Source organism: Saccopteryx leptura, chromosome 4 (genome assembly GCF_036850995.1).
Source record: "Saccopteryx leptura isolate mSacLep1 chromosome 4, mSacLep1_pri_phased_curated, whole genome shotgun sequence".
NCBI lineage: Eukaryota > Metazoa > Chordata > Mammalia > Chiroptera > Emballonuridae > Saccopteryx > Saccopteryx leptura.
In genome coordinates, this window is record NC_089506.1 from 173,365,129 (window position 1) to 173,377,685 (window position 12,557).

The following is a 12,557-nucleotide window of genomic DNA, read 5'->3' on the forward strand; positions in this document are numbered from 1 at the left end:
GAAAGAAGGACTTGCCTACTCAGTAATTCGGCTCAGACCTCCCTTGTAGCTGGATGCTAATACGAGATGATTGGAATAGAGTGCAGACAGTTTTGAGGAACTATGGGGCCACTCTCAACCACAAACAGAAGAAGCAATCTTGCAGCTACCTTTGTTGTATTGGAACAGCAAGAAACAAATGTCTTGCCACATAATCACAAAGACAAGTTAGTAAGGTGAACAATCATCCTCCTTTAGGGAGGACAGTCCTTTTGTAAGTTCCATCCTCCCTCGAAAAGTGTCCTTCTACACGTCCTCCTTTTTGATATTGGAAGACTAATCTGTTAATGTCCGTATTTGATCGATTCAGAGTTGATCCATTGAATGTGATGGGAAGTATTTGTATCTAAATGAGTACTTTTTTCTTACAGTTATTATTAAAAATTAATAGGCATGTAAGTATAATTACAATATAAAATATTATAAATGTTTTTTATTATGCATTTATCATATTATAGTATCTTGTTGGAATGAATAAAATGATTCTTTTTTTATGATACTGTTTCCTTCCATTTATTTTTGTCCTTTTTATTGTAAAAAAGTTGGTCACCTTAAAATTAAGTAATTAGGGAGCCTTTATTAGCTAGCTATGTGCGCAGACCACAAAGAGGCCGAAGCCCTTAAAATCAATGTGGCCAGGGGAACACAGCTTGGGGCTAGCTTTCAAAAGGAAAATTATATACTGACTGAGGAGTGGGGAGGAGAGGAAGCATAGCAGTAAAACAAAGCAATGAAACAAGCCTTCTTACAATGTTTATCTATAGGGTTAATTCAGGGAGAAATATTCTGAGAACACCTGCAACTTTGCAAAGCTAGTCCAAGGCCACAGTCTGGGAAACCAGCCTCCAGGCCAGGAATAGGAAGTCTTTTCAGAAAAAGTAAGTTCTGCTAAAAGTCTCCTTGTTTTAGAGAAAGTAAATTTTGCCAAAAATTATTCATGTTAAGAGCCTTTATTTTCTACACGTCACCTTTGCCCAAGGCCCTTTGACGAATTCATATCACCCCTGCCCCATCCTTCCCTCAGGGCTGACACCCTTGGCTGGTCTCAGCCCACCTGCACCCAGGCATCTTTAAAATAAATTTTCCTTTTGAAACACACCACCCTGTGTTTTTAGTTTGGCCCACAGTGTCTACCTTTCATTCATCTGTACATAGATAAATGATAGTGCCCCAGTTTTTCCAAAAGCAAAGGGTTAGGGGTCCCCTGAATGTTACTCATGTTATTGAAAGACTGTCTGAAAATATTTTCCTAAAACAGGGTTAGTTTTTAGCAAAAGTAAATTCACAAAATGCTTGTGTAGGGCCAGTAGTCGTGGCCACCATCATAACTGCCAGGCCCGTGCAGGTTTGCATTTGATTTGGACAGATGGTAATGAAACAACGGATCCAAGAACTGGTGGGCCATTATCTTTAATCCTAGCTCGCACCTGGAGGGCGAGAAAACACTTCCCTTTCCATTCAGGGCTCCCAAAGCCACTGACTCATCGAATATTCCTAGAATCAAAGGTTTCTTCCTCACCAGTCTTATTCACCTCTGTTCCCCATCTCCTTCTCCTGCACATACTCTGCACAAACTGACTTCTCCTTCAGCGCTTCGCCATCTTGGATGCCTCTCCTCTGCAATTCTGATGGCAGGAACTGAGAGAGAGCCCAATCTGCCTTATGTTATAGTGTAGAAATTAAAGCCTTTAAGCCAGTATACAAATAAGGAAGTCTCTGATACAAAGCCACTTATCTGAGGCATAAATGGGATTCCTCATAAGAGTACACCACCCCACATCTTGCAACAGTCAATGCTATGGGAAAAAGCTTAGTTTTGAGAAGATCTTAGTATTAGAAGGGAGGGAAAAGCTTAGTCTTAAAACCAAGCCTTAGGCTATAATGACCTTGCTTGCTTACAGCCTGTCCCCCACACTCAATGCAAACTATAAGCAAGCAAACATATATATCATATTTACAAACTTATTTGACTGACAGCCTGCAAGTTTTGGGTTTTGGGTTTTGTTTTTTTTTCCATTGATTTGAGCATGGGAGAGGAAAGTGGGGAGGGAGAGAGAGAAACATCAACTTGTTGTTTCACTTAGTTATGTACTCCATTGCTTCTCATATGTGCCCTGACTGGGGGTAGAACTGTGATGTCTGGCACACTGGGTCAATGCTTTATATACTGAGCCACCCAGCAAGGGCAGTGCCTGTGATTTTTAAATCATATTGTTTTCTCAGTATTTTAGTGCCATCAAAATTTTTAAAAAATACCAAGGCATCTCATAACACCTATTCATCTTCTATCTGACAAAAATTTGAAGGTTTCTATGTTTAAATCATGTCTATAGGAGGTATTTAACTACTGTATTTGTTGATGATGATGTAAATTTTGAACCTCTGGTAAGCGTCAATTACCTGCCAAAGGCCAGGAATGATGATTTTATATGCTGCCAAAACACAAAGGTGTACTTTTTCTGAAGGAGGCAAGACAAAGTACCTGCAGGGACTTAACTGGTTTCTGGATGATGTAATCCTCTGTTGTTACACTATTTGTCTGTGCTCTTGCTCATGATTTGAACCTTTTTTGAGTCAGAAACCCAGGTGCGTCCAGCAGGTTCTTGCTCTGTGGTTCAGTGGAGTACAAGTCTATGAACCAGAACTGAGCTTGAAAGAAAATCCCTTTTGAATCAACATTCAGTTCACAACAGCTAGGATCTTATCCAAGATTGGAAGCTGTCTTGTTTTATTTCTCTGTGGATCAGATTAATTCTAACTCTTGGCCAATATCTTCTCAGGCTGATGAGAAATTCAATTTTAGTTTTTATTGGAGGGAATTTCTTCCCCTCTCAGGATTACACAGCAATCCAAGAAGCTTTTGCGATGCTGGGAAAGTCAACACTTCTAGGCTTCAAGTCCGCTTGTAGCCGCTGATAAGCTTATTGCTTAAATTTACATGATCCTTGGAAGGATCCGGCTTTGTGCCGAGGTTGGGAGGCACCACCTCTCAGAGTCCAGCCTTCTGGGGTGAACCACAAGTCCACTCTTTTCAAAATACTTCCAGGAAACAGGGCACAAGCCCTCCTTAAAGACCTCCAGTCCTTCTCCTCCAGCTACTCTCCACAAAGGCTTCCAGGAGTCTGCCTCCCACCCCACCCAAACCCTAAATGCCCCCTATAATCTCTTCAGTTTAAGCTTTAGAAGAAAACAAGGGGGAGGGGAGAGGTAGCAGAGGTTGTCCTGAAGCCACTTTAGCCCCTGAAATTAGAGAGGTAAAGATAATCAGAAAAAAAAAAAAAAAAAAAAAAAGCTTAGTGGTCACTATTTCTTCTGATTTCTCTAAAATAACAAAATAAATAAATAAACAAATAAAATTTTTTTTAAAATCCAAAAAAAACCAACCAAACAAAAAACCTTACAAATTAGTATTCTTAAAATAAAACTGCCTTGCTACAACTCAATACAACAAGAATTAGCGGTGGCCCACTGAATGGCTCTGACTTAGGGGCTGTCCAGCATGTGAGGCATCTGTTGGACGGTGGCAGATCAGGCACACATTTTGGTAACCTAGAACAGAATGTGGCAAGTACAAGTTAAATTCTATGGAAGCCCAACCTGACTGGTGGTTGTACAGTGGATAGAGTGTCGGCCTGGGGCAGGTCCCAGATTCAAAACCCCAAGGTCACCAGCTTGAACACAAGCTCACCAACTTGAATGTAGGGTTGTTGGCTTAAGTCCAAAAGTCATTAGCTTGAGCCCAAGGCTGCTGGCTTGAGCAAGGGGTCACTGGCTCAGCTGGAGCCCCCCGCCCCTGCCCCCAGTCAAGGCACATATGAGAAGCAATCAGTGAACAACTAAAATGCTACAATTACAAGTTGACACTTTTCTCATCTCTCTCCCTTCCTTCCTGTCTGTCCAAACAAACAAACAACAACAAAAACCAAAAAAACAATAAAAGGAAACTCAAAAATGACACGATTCCCCCATAATCGGAAAACTTCAGAAAAAAATGACATTTGAGTTGGGCCTGGGAGAGGAGTTGCTATTACTCTCAGAAGGCAGGGTACTGGCACAGAGTGTATTTTAAACAGGAGAACAAAGCCAGTGAAGTAGGAAAGTGGTATTTGGCCAAAGCACAGGAAGGCATAAGATCTGAATGGAAAATCTCACTCAGGAGGGGAGGGGTAAAGGGATTGAAGTAGGAGGTGGGAGTTAGCAGGAAAAATAGGAGGTGTGGTCATAGCTGGAGCTGGAATGTGGTTCCACCAGGCTTAATGCAGTCATACAGATTCACGAATTAGGAGAGGGATCTGAGTAACTCCCAACGGCAATGCAAACTCCCACTTCTCAGCCTTATTTTATACAGGTTGGGGAGGGGTAATGGGATAGGGTTGCTGCTAGAACAACAGGTCTACCCGCTCCTAATAAACCCTGAGGGGAAATTCCTACTCCAACCTTTTACTTGTTCTCTTTAGAATATGAGCATATCTGACATCTTCTATTTTTAACCTTATGATTTAGCTAGATTCTGGAACAATGGGAAAAGCCGACTGGCCTCCTATGACACAGAGCTATAATTCTAGTGGCAGAATTTTGACTTGGGTTAGAACTAATGGAGAATACTTAGACACTGGTGGTTTCCTTGGGGCACACCTATGAGTCTATCTGTAAAGTCCTCTGTTGTTGGACTGATAGTGTGTTTTATAAGTTTACCAGTAAGAGAAAGAAAAGCAAATACCCTTGAATTGTTTGAATCAGTGTTAGCAGGAATGAAAAGGTGATGGTTGTTTAGTTGCTATATAATCTTTGATGCATTTATTTATTCATTAATTTAACATATATCTATTGAGCTATTGAGTTCCTATGTAGTAGAAATTTATTGATTTTGTCTGCCTAGCATCGTCTATCTCTCCCTATTTCTTCTCATAAGAGAATTTTGATATTCCTTGTTGATTTTATCCTCCAAACCAATCCATTTGATTTGGTGGAACTAACTCCAGTCCTGACTCCAGAGGTAAACACATGACTCAGGCCAGAGCAGAGATCATACCCTGTTGCCATAGTGAGCACATCAAGGACAGGCATGTGATGCAATCAGAGCCCTCATCGCTAAATTCCTTAACTTCTGTGAAAAAACTATGAATAGCCTCTTATCGTGCAAAAATTTAAATTGAAGCTATAAGCCTGGAGATATTGGGAGTCATCTTAATACCACAGGGTAAACTCTAGAGTCAAGAAAGATAGAGACTGGCTGTTATCAACAAGACAGGTAATAACAAGTGTTGGAGAGGTTGTAGAGAAAAAGGAACCCTTGTTCACTGCTGGCGGGAATGTAAACCGGTACAGTTGTTATGGAAGACAGTATGGTGGTTCCTCAAAATATTAAGAATTGAGCTACCATATGGCACAGCAATCCCTCTACTGGGTATCTGCCAGGAAAACTTGAAAACATTGGTACTCAAAGACACATGCATCCCCCATGTTTTTTGTAGCATTATTCACAGTAGCTAAGACATAGAAACAACCAAAGTGTTCCTTGATAGAGGACTGGTTAAAGAAGATGTAGTACATATATACAATGGAACATATATACTCGGCCGTATGAAATGATGATATATTACCATTCACGACAACAAGGATGGACCTTGAGAACGTTATGCTAAGTGAATAAGTAAATCAGAAAAAGCTAAGAACTATATGATTTCACACATAGGTGAGAAATAAAAACGAGACTCATGGACATAGGCAAAAATAGTGGTTACCAAAGAGAAAGGGGTGGTGCAGAGGTGAGTAAAGAGGGACAAATATATGGTGACAGAAAATGATTTGACCTTGGGTAATGGGCACACAACACAATCAACAGTTCAAATGCTATAGAGATGTTTACCTGAAACCTATGTATTATTATTGACCAATGTCACCCCGTTAAATTTAATTTCTAAATTAAAAAAAAAGAAAGAAAGCTAGAGAGCCCTGGCTGGGTAGCTCAGTTGGTTAGAGCAGTATTCTGATATGCCAACATCACAGGTTTGATCCCTTGTCAGGGCACATACAAAAATCAACCAGTGAATACATAGATAAGTGGAACAACAAATTGATTTTCTCTTTCTATCTCTTGTTTCCTCTCTTTCTCTCTCAAATCAATCAATATATTAAAAAAAATTAAAGGTGGAGAGCAAGATAGAGTTCTAAAAAGATGTTTGAACCTCTCATCCAACCTTGCCTGGGTATCCCCTGAACTTTATGGTTACACAAACTTGTTTTGGTCAAGTCAGTTTGGATCACATTTTGTTACTTACACTTGAGTGATTCTAGCTCTGCTATGACATAATCAATTGGATCCACTCAGGAAAAATAAGACTCTTCACTATCCCATCCAGCCTGAGTAACTTATGAGTGTTTGTTTTTTCTTCTTTCTTCTAACTCTAAAGTCAAGAACCAAATGACAGATTTCAGACAGAAAAGCCACAAAGTCGCCATTGCATTGGCCACAGTGTTGACTTTCTGTCCCTGCTTAATAGTTTTTCACTTTTGCCAAATGTACAATGTGTCCTGGGAAGAATCAACATCTATTTTGGTTTTTCCATTACCTACTTGTGTGTCTGTGGGTAAAATATTTCATCTACATGTGCCTGAATGTCCTCATCTTTGAAATGAGGCTGGGAGAAATAATACCCCTGTCTCACCTTCAAGGATTTCTCTGAAGTGACAATAATATATATGCAAAAGGATTTAAAAATTTAGAATTCCAGTAAAAATTAAAAGATAAAAGGGTATACTTAAATAGTCCAGGCAAGCCTCATCTTTATTTTGAATTGGTTGAATAGCCTTAGATAAAATGGTATGCTGGCAAATGTTTAACAACAGGCTCCCTAGGGGAAGAAAATCATGCTGATTTGTAGCATTGACAGAGTTCACTGTGTAGGTACTCCCTCTGGCCAATTTTAACCTACTGGTCAGCTTGCAAAATTCCTAAATATCACCTCCCATGGGTCTAGATGAACCTGCACTAGCACACTGCTCAGGTATGTTGGTTATCCTTAACCTCACCTGCCTCAGTTTCTTCATTTATCAAAAGGCTTGTTTGGCTAAATGCTCCCTCAAGTACATTTTATCTTCATGAGTCCATAATATGATTATATTTATTACTTAGATGAATCCTGCACAAACTCATGATAATCATATAGTTTTCATGGAAAGGTACATCACAGTGACTTATCATTGCAACGACACTTCTTGCTCTGTCATGCCTGGAGGGCTGTTGGCACTGAGGATTAATCGATCTTCAGTTGCATTAGGTTACTTTCTATTTCTATAATATTTTTACACTTGTGTGCAAGGAATTTTTCTGGTTGTGCTTTTAGGTAAATATTATACATATCACTATAGTATATAGATATAAATATTTTAAGCAGATGACCATTTTCTTGAGCTTGTATGTGGATGTCTCTTAGACTGATAAAGGTTTAAATCAGTGCTCAGAGCCATATTCAGTAGATCTCAGTGTCTCACAGCTCCTTTATGTTTCTTTGTGAATTACTCAAAAAATAAGCAAAATGCCTCTTGTAAGCAACCTATGAGGAATGTCTTCAAATAACACGCAAAGTTATCTATCACATCATCTTCAACTACTCAAAAAGCTCAGTGATCAAACAAACAAAACAAAACAAAACAAAAAAACCCCTAAAAAACCAAACAGGAATGCATCAACTTTTTTACTGAGCTTGGGCAGAATTGCAAACTGACCATGACTAGATCATTAGTTTTCTCACAAGCACAAGGGCTTTCTTAGTAGTGATAAATAACCTCTGTGAGTGTTAAGCTTTGGACAGCGAGGAAGGGTTCACATGAACACACTTGACCATGAGCAGAGTGGAAGTGGCTGAACTGAACAGGGATGACATGAGGTGATAGATTCTGCACAGAAGGGGTACGCTTCAGCAAGGGCAGCTTGCCATGACCTTCCCCTGCTACCTCATTTCCTGGAGCTGAGTTATCTTGGTTGCTTCATAATAAGCAAATAATCATCCTGGCTGTGTAGCTCAAATGGTTAGAACATTGTCCCTGTATGCCAAGGTTGTGGGTATGATCCCCTGTCAGGGCACATACAAGAATCAACCAATAAATGCATAAATAAGTGGAGCAACAAATTGATGCTTCTTTTTCTCTGTCTCTTCCTCTCCCTTTCTCTCTCTCTTTAAGATCAGTCAATAAATAAGAATTTGGAAAAAAAATATTCAAGTGATATTTGTGAAATGACATTATGTATGATTATTACAGAATTATAATTGTAAAAGTTTAGAAATCACATTCAAGTCAATCAATAGAGGACTGGTGAACTAAACTATGGTATGTTCATACAGTGGAATACCATGCAGCCAGCATACAAAAGAATGCAGGAATTGTTTTTGTTGTTGTTGTTGTTTTTTTAGTGAAGGAAGAAGGGAGAGAGACAGACAGGAATGGGGAAAGATGAGAAGCATCAACTCTTAGTTGCAATACTTTAGTTGTTCATTGATTGCTTTCTCATATGTGCCTTGACAAGGGGGTTCCAGCTGAGCCAGTTACCCCTTGCTCAAGCCAGTGACTTCTGGTGTCAAGCCAGCAATACTGTGATCATGTCTATGAGTCTAGCAACCTCGGGGTTTTGAACCTTGGTCCTCAGCGTCCCAGGTCAATGCTCTATCCACTGCACCATGCTTGGTCAGGCAGAACTATTTATATTTTGATATAGAAAGGTCTCCTTGTAAGTGCACAACATGGACCTTAGGATGCTACCCTATGAATAAGCCATGGGAAAAACAAATGAGGAAACACAGGAAACTGCTAACATCAGTTACCTCTGGAGAGGGAAACTGAGAGCCGGAAAGGAAGGGAAGCTTTTTACATATGCCTTTCATATCATCTACATTTTCTATGACAGTAGGTCTTACCTACTGCAACATACACCCCCACCACACACACATACATTTTCTCCCACATTAGCCTTTTTTTTAGAAATAACTTATTTTTATGATGGGAAAATATACATAATATTTATCATTTTAACCATTCATAAATGTACAGTTCAGTAATATCAAATACCTTTAAATGCTGTGGACCCATTATCACTATCTATACCCAAATTATTTTCATCATCTCCAAAGAAACCTCTGCACCCATTAAACTGTAACCTCATCCCCACCACCCAGACTTCTGGTCTTCTGTTTCTATGATCTGACCTATTCTAGGTACCTCGTATAAGTGTCCTCTGTGTCTGGCTTACTTCACTATCCCACACATACTTTTTAAAGAAAGCATCTACCAACTAGATAAATAACATTGTAAACATTTTTTTCCTGAAATATCTGAAATGCTTTTAGAAAAAAACCCCAGATCTTGTGAAATGTGTTGACGTTTCTCAGACAAAGTAGCGCCAGACTCCAGTGTTTCCTAAAAACCCTGTTGTAACTTGTAAAAAGCTAACTGGTTGCCCAGCTTGCTAATGCCCCAAATAGCTACCAACTGCTTCCCATATTCCTTGACTCACATACGATAGGGTTCTTTAACCAGGGCTCGACTTCAGAGAGTCCAGAAATCTTTCCTGAAATTGTATGCATATTTGTTGTGTGCTGGCCTTTCTGGAGAGAACTTCTTTAGCATTCAGAGAATTTCAAAGTGGTCTGTGAGTCAAAAAAAAAAAAAAAAAAAAAAGGCTAAGCACCATTGCTAAATGGGGTAATTAATGCCATCTCTTCCCATGAAACACACAGAAAAACCCTTTATTCATCAACTAGTTTGTCTAAGTACATGATTAATGAACCGCCACCAAAATATAAGCTTCTGACATGGGCTACAGAAGAAAGAAGTCTGTATCATAAAAAAATGATCCTTAGAATTTCTATACCTTTTTTTTTTTTTAGAGAAAGACAGGAAGGGAGAGAGATGAGAAGCATCCACAGTAGATGCAGCACCTTAGTTGTTCATTGATTGCTTCTCATATGTCCCTTGACTGGCGGACTCCAGCTGAGCCAGTGACCCCTTGCTCATGCCAGAAACCTTGGGCTCAAGCCAGCAAACTTGGGCTCAAGCCAGCAACCATGGAATCAATCAGTGATCCCATGCTCAAGCCAGATGATCCCATGCTCAAGCTGGAGACCTCAGGGTTTCAAACCTGGGTCCTCAGCATCCCAGGTCGATGCTCTATCCACTATGCCACCACTGGTCAGGCCAAAATTTCTATACTTAATAAAAATAACATGGCACACAATTTAGTGGCATATAGAAGACACTATAGCATTAGGGTTTAATAAAATTCTTATGTAATAACATTGAGGGTATCTCCATTCAGTTCATAAGTATTTATTGAGTACCACTCCTTTGTGTCAAATATGTTCTAAGTGCTCAGGAAACATATAGCAGTGAATGAAACACTTTCTCTACCCAGTGAGGCCTGCACCCTATTGGTAGACTGCAGATGATAAAGACGTGAAAAAAGAAATGACAGTTTTCAGATAACCATAGTGTGCTAGCGAAATTGGATGAAGAGTGCTTGGAGATTTTACATTCAGACAGGGTGGTTGGGGAAGTCTCCTTCTAGAGAGATGGCACTTGAGCTGATATCTGAAGGGCAAGGAGAGCCCGCCATGGAAAGAGCTTCCAGGACAGACTGGGCAGAGGGAAGAGCAAGTGCTGAAGCTTGAGCTGTAGGTAAGATGGGAGGTACTGAGTGCTAAGGCGGCTCATGGGCTCACCACCAGCCCTCCACCGTCTGCTCACGCAGTGCTCATTCCTCTTCTTCTTGACACAGCTTCTTACCTTCTTTTCCTTTTATACCCTAGTCACCTTTGGCAGCCAGCATGATTCCAGCCCTTGATGTTCCTTCCCCTCCTACATACCGGTAATCGCTTTGCACCTTTGATGGCTTCACTGCCTTGCTGTGTGTGTGCACCTCATCCATCCAACTGTGTGCTGCGCTACTCGAGAATCGTGCCTGCTTCTCTGTGATTATCTGGGCAGTAGGAACAGGGCCAATTGCAGAGGTCAGGGTGGCCAGCACGGCCAGGACCTCCAGTTAGGTTGAGCCACATGCACAAGGATCTTCAAATTCAGATTTAGCCACTACTTGTCACACACAGGTATTTCCACATTTGTGTGTGTTGAAAGTGCAGTATGTTAAACATTTAAATACACCACACATATAAAACATATAAATATGCCACAATTTTATTGTTTAAAAGTAGGAAACAAAAACTGAAAGTGGTTAAGGTTTCTCTTACCCTGAAAGGCTTGAGTATAAAGAGAACGAGTTTTAAAGGAAGGTTACTTGGAATCAAATCCTTGCTCTGTAATTTCTCGGCTGGATAACTTTTGGTAAGTTTCTAAATATGGGGGAAGAATTGTGTCCCAGGATGGATTATAATGAAGCCTTACCTGTACTAACTTTAAATGAGATCTAATTTAGAAGGTTTTTGGAGTTTCAGTTGACATTGTGATGGGATGAGACTTTGAAAATCCTGGGGGGGGGGGGGGGGGTGAGTAGTCTACTCTGCATGGGGATTGGCATGGATCACTGGGAGCAGGACAGCTAACTGTGGCTGGCAGAGGTCTCAGAGGCCCACATCCTAATCCCTAGAACCTATGAATATATTAGGTCACATGGCAAAAGAGACTTCACAGAAATGATTAGGGGCATGACCTAGAGATGGAGATGTTATCTAATACTTGAGTTCTTCCAAGGACAAGAGTAGAGAATAGGTCAGAATGCTAAGATATAGAAGAACTAAGTGCCATTGCTGGCTTTTTTTTAAAACTGATTTCAGAGACGGAGAAAGACAGAAACATCAATCTCTTCCTCTATGTGCTGTGAACGAGGATCAAATCTGCAACCTTGTATATTGGGACAATGCTCTAACCAACCAAGCTATCCAGCCAGAGCTGCCATTGCTGGCTTTGAAGATGCAAGAAGGGGATATGAGGCCATGGCTGTTTCTAGAAGGAAAACCCAATATAATAGATCCTACCCAGAATGCACAGAAAGAAATGTAGGCCTCTGACATCTTGATTTTAGTACTGTAAAATTATTCAACATCTGACCTATGGAGCTACAGGGAAATTTGCATTGCTTTAAGCCACTAAGTTTTTGATGATGTATTAGAGCAGCAGTAGGAAACCAATACAGTACCTAAGTCATAAGGAGGTTTGTTCTATTAACAAAATTTTGTTAGTGCACCTAAACAACTTAGAACAGTACCTCATATATAGTAAACACTCAATAAATGTTAATATCCTTCTCAAAGATGAGAGGAAGCAAAGATGTAAATAATTCTGACATGATATAATGCAGCCAATGACCGATGTAGAACTATCTTTAAAGGCCTTTACTTTCTAATTGTTTCTAGAGATAATAAATTCCAAGATTATGACAGACATTCTGAAGAAAATTGCCTAAAGTAGGCAGGGGTAGCAAACTCAAATACATATGTAGGCTTTGCTGGTAACATACGTATGGGAAATAGGCAAGTTGGGGGCTGGCGCGGATGGAATGGCCCCATCTA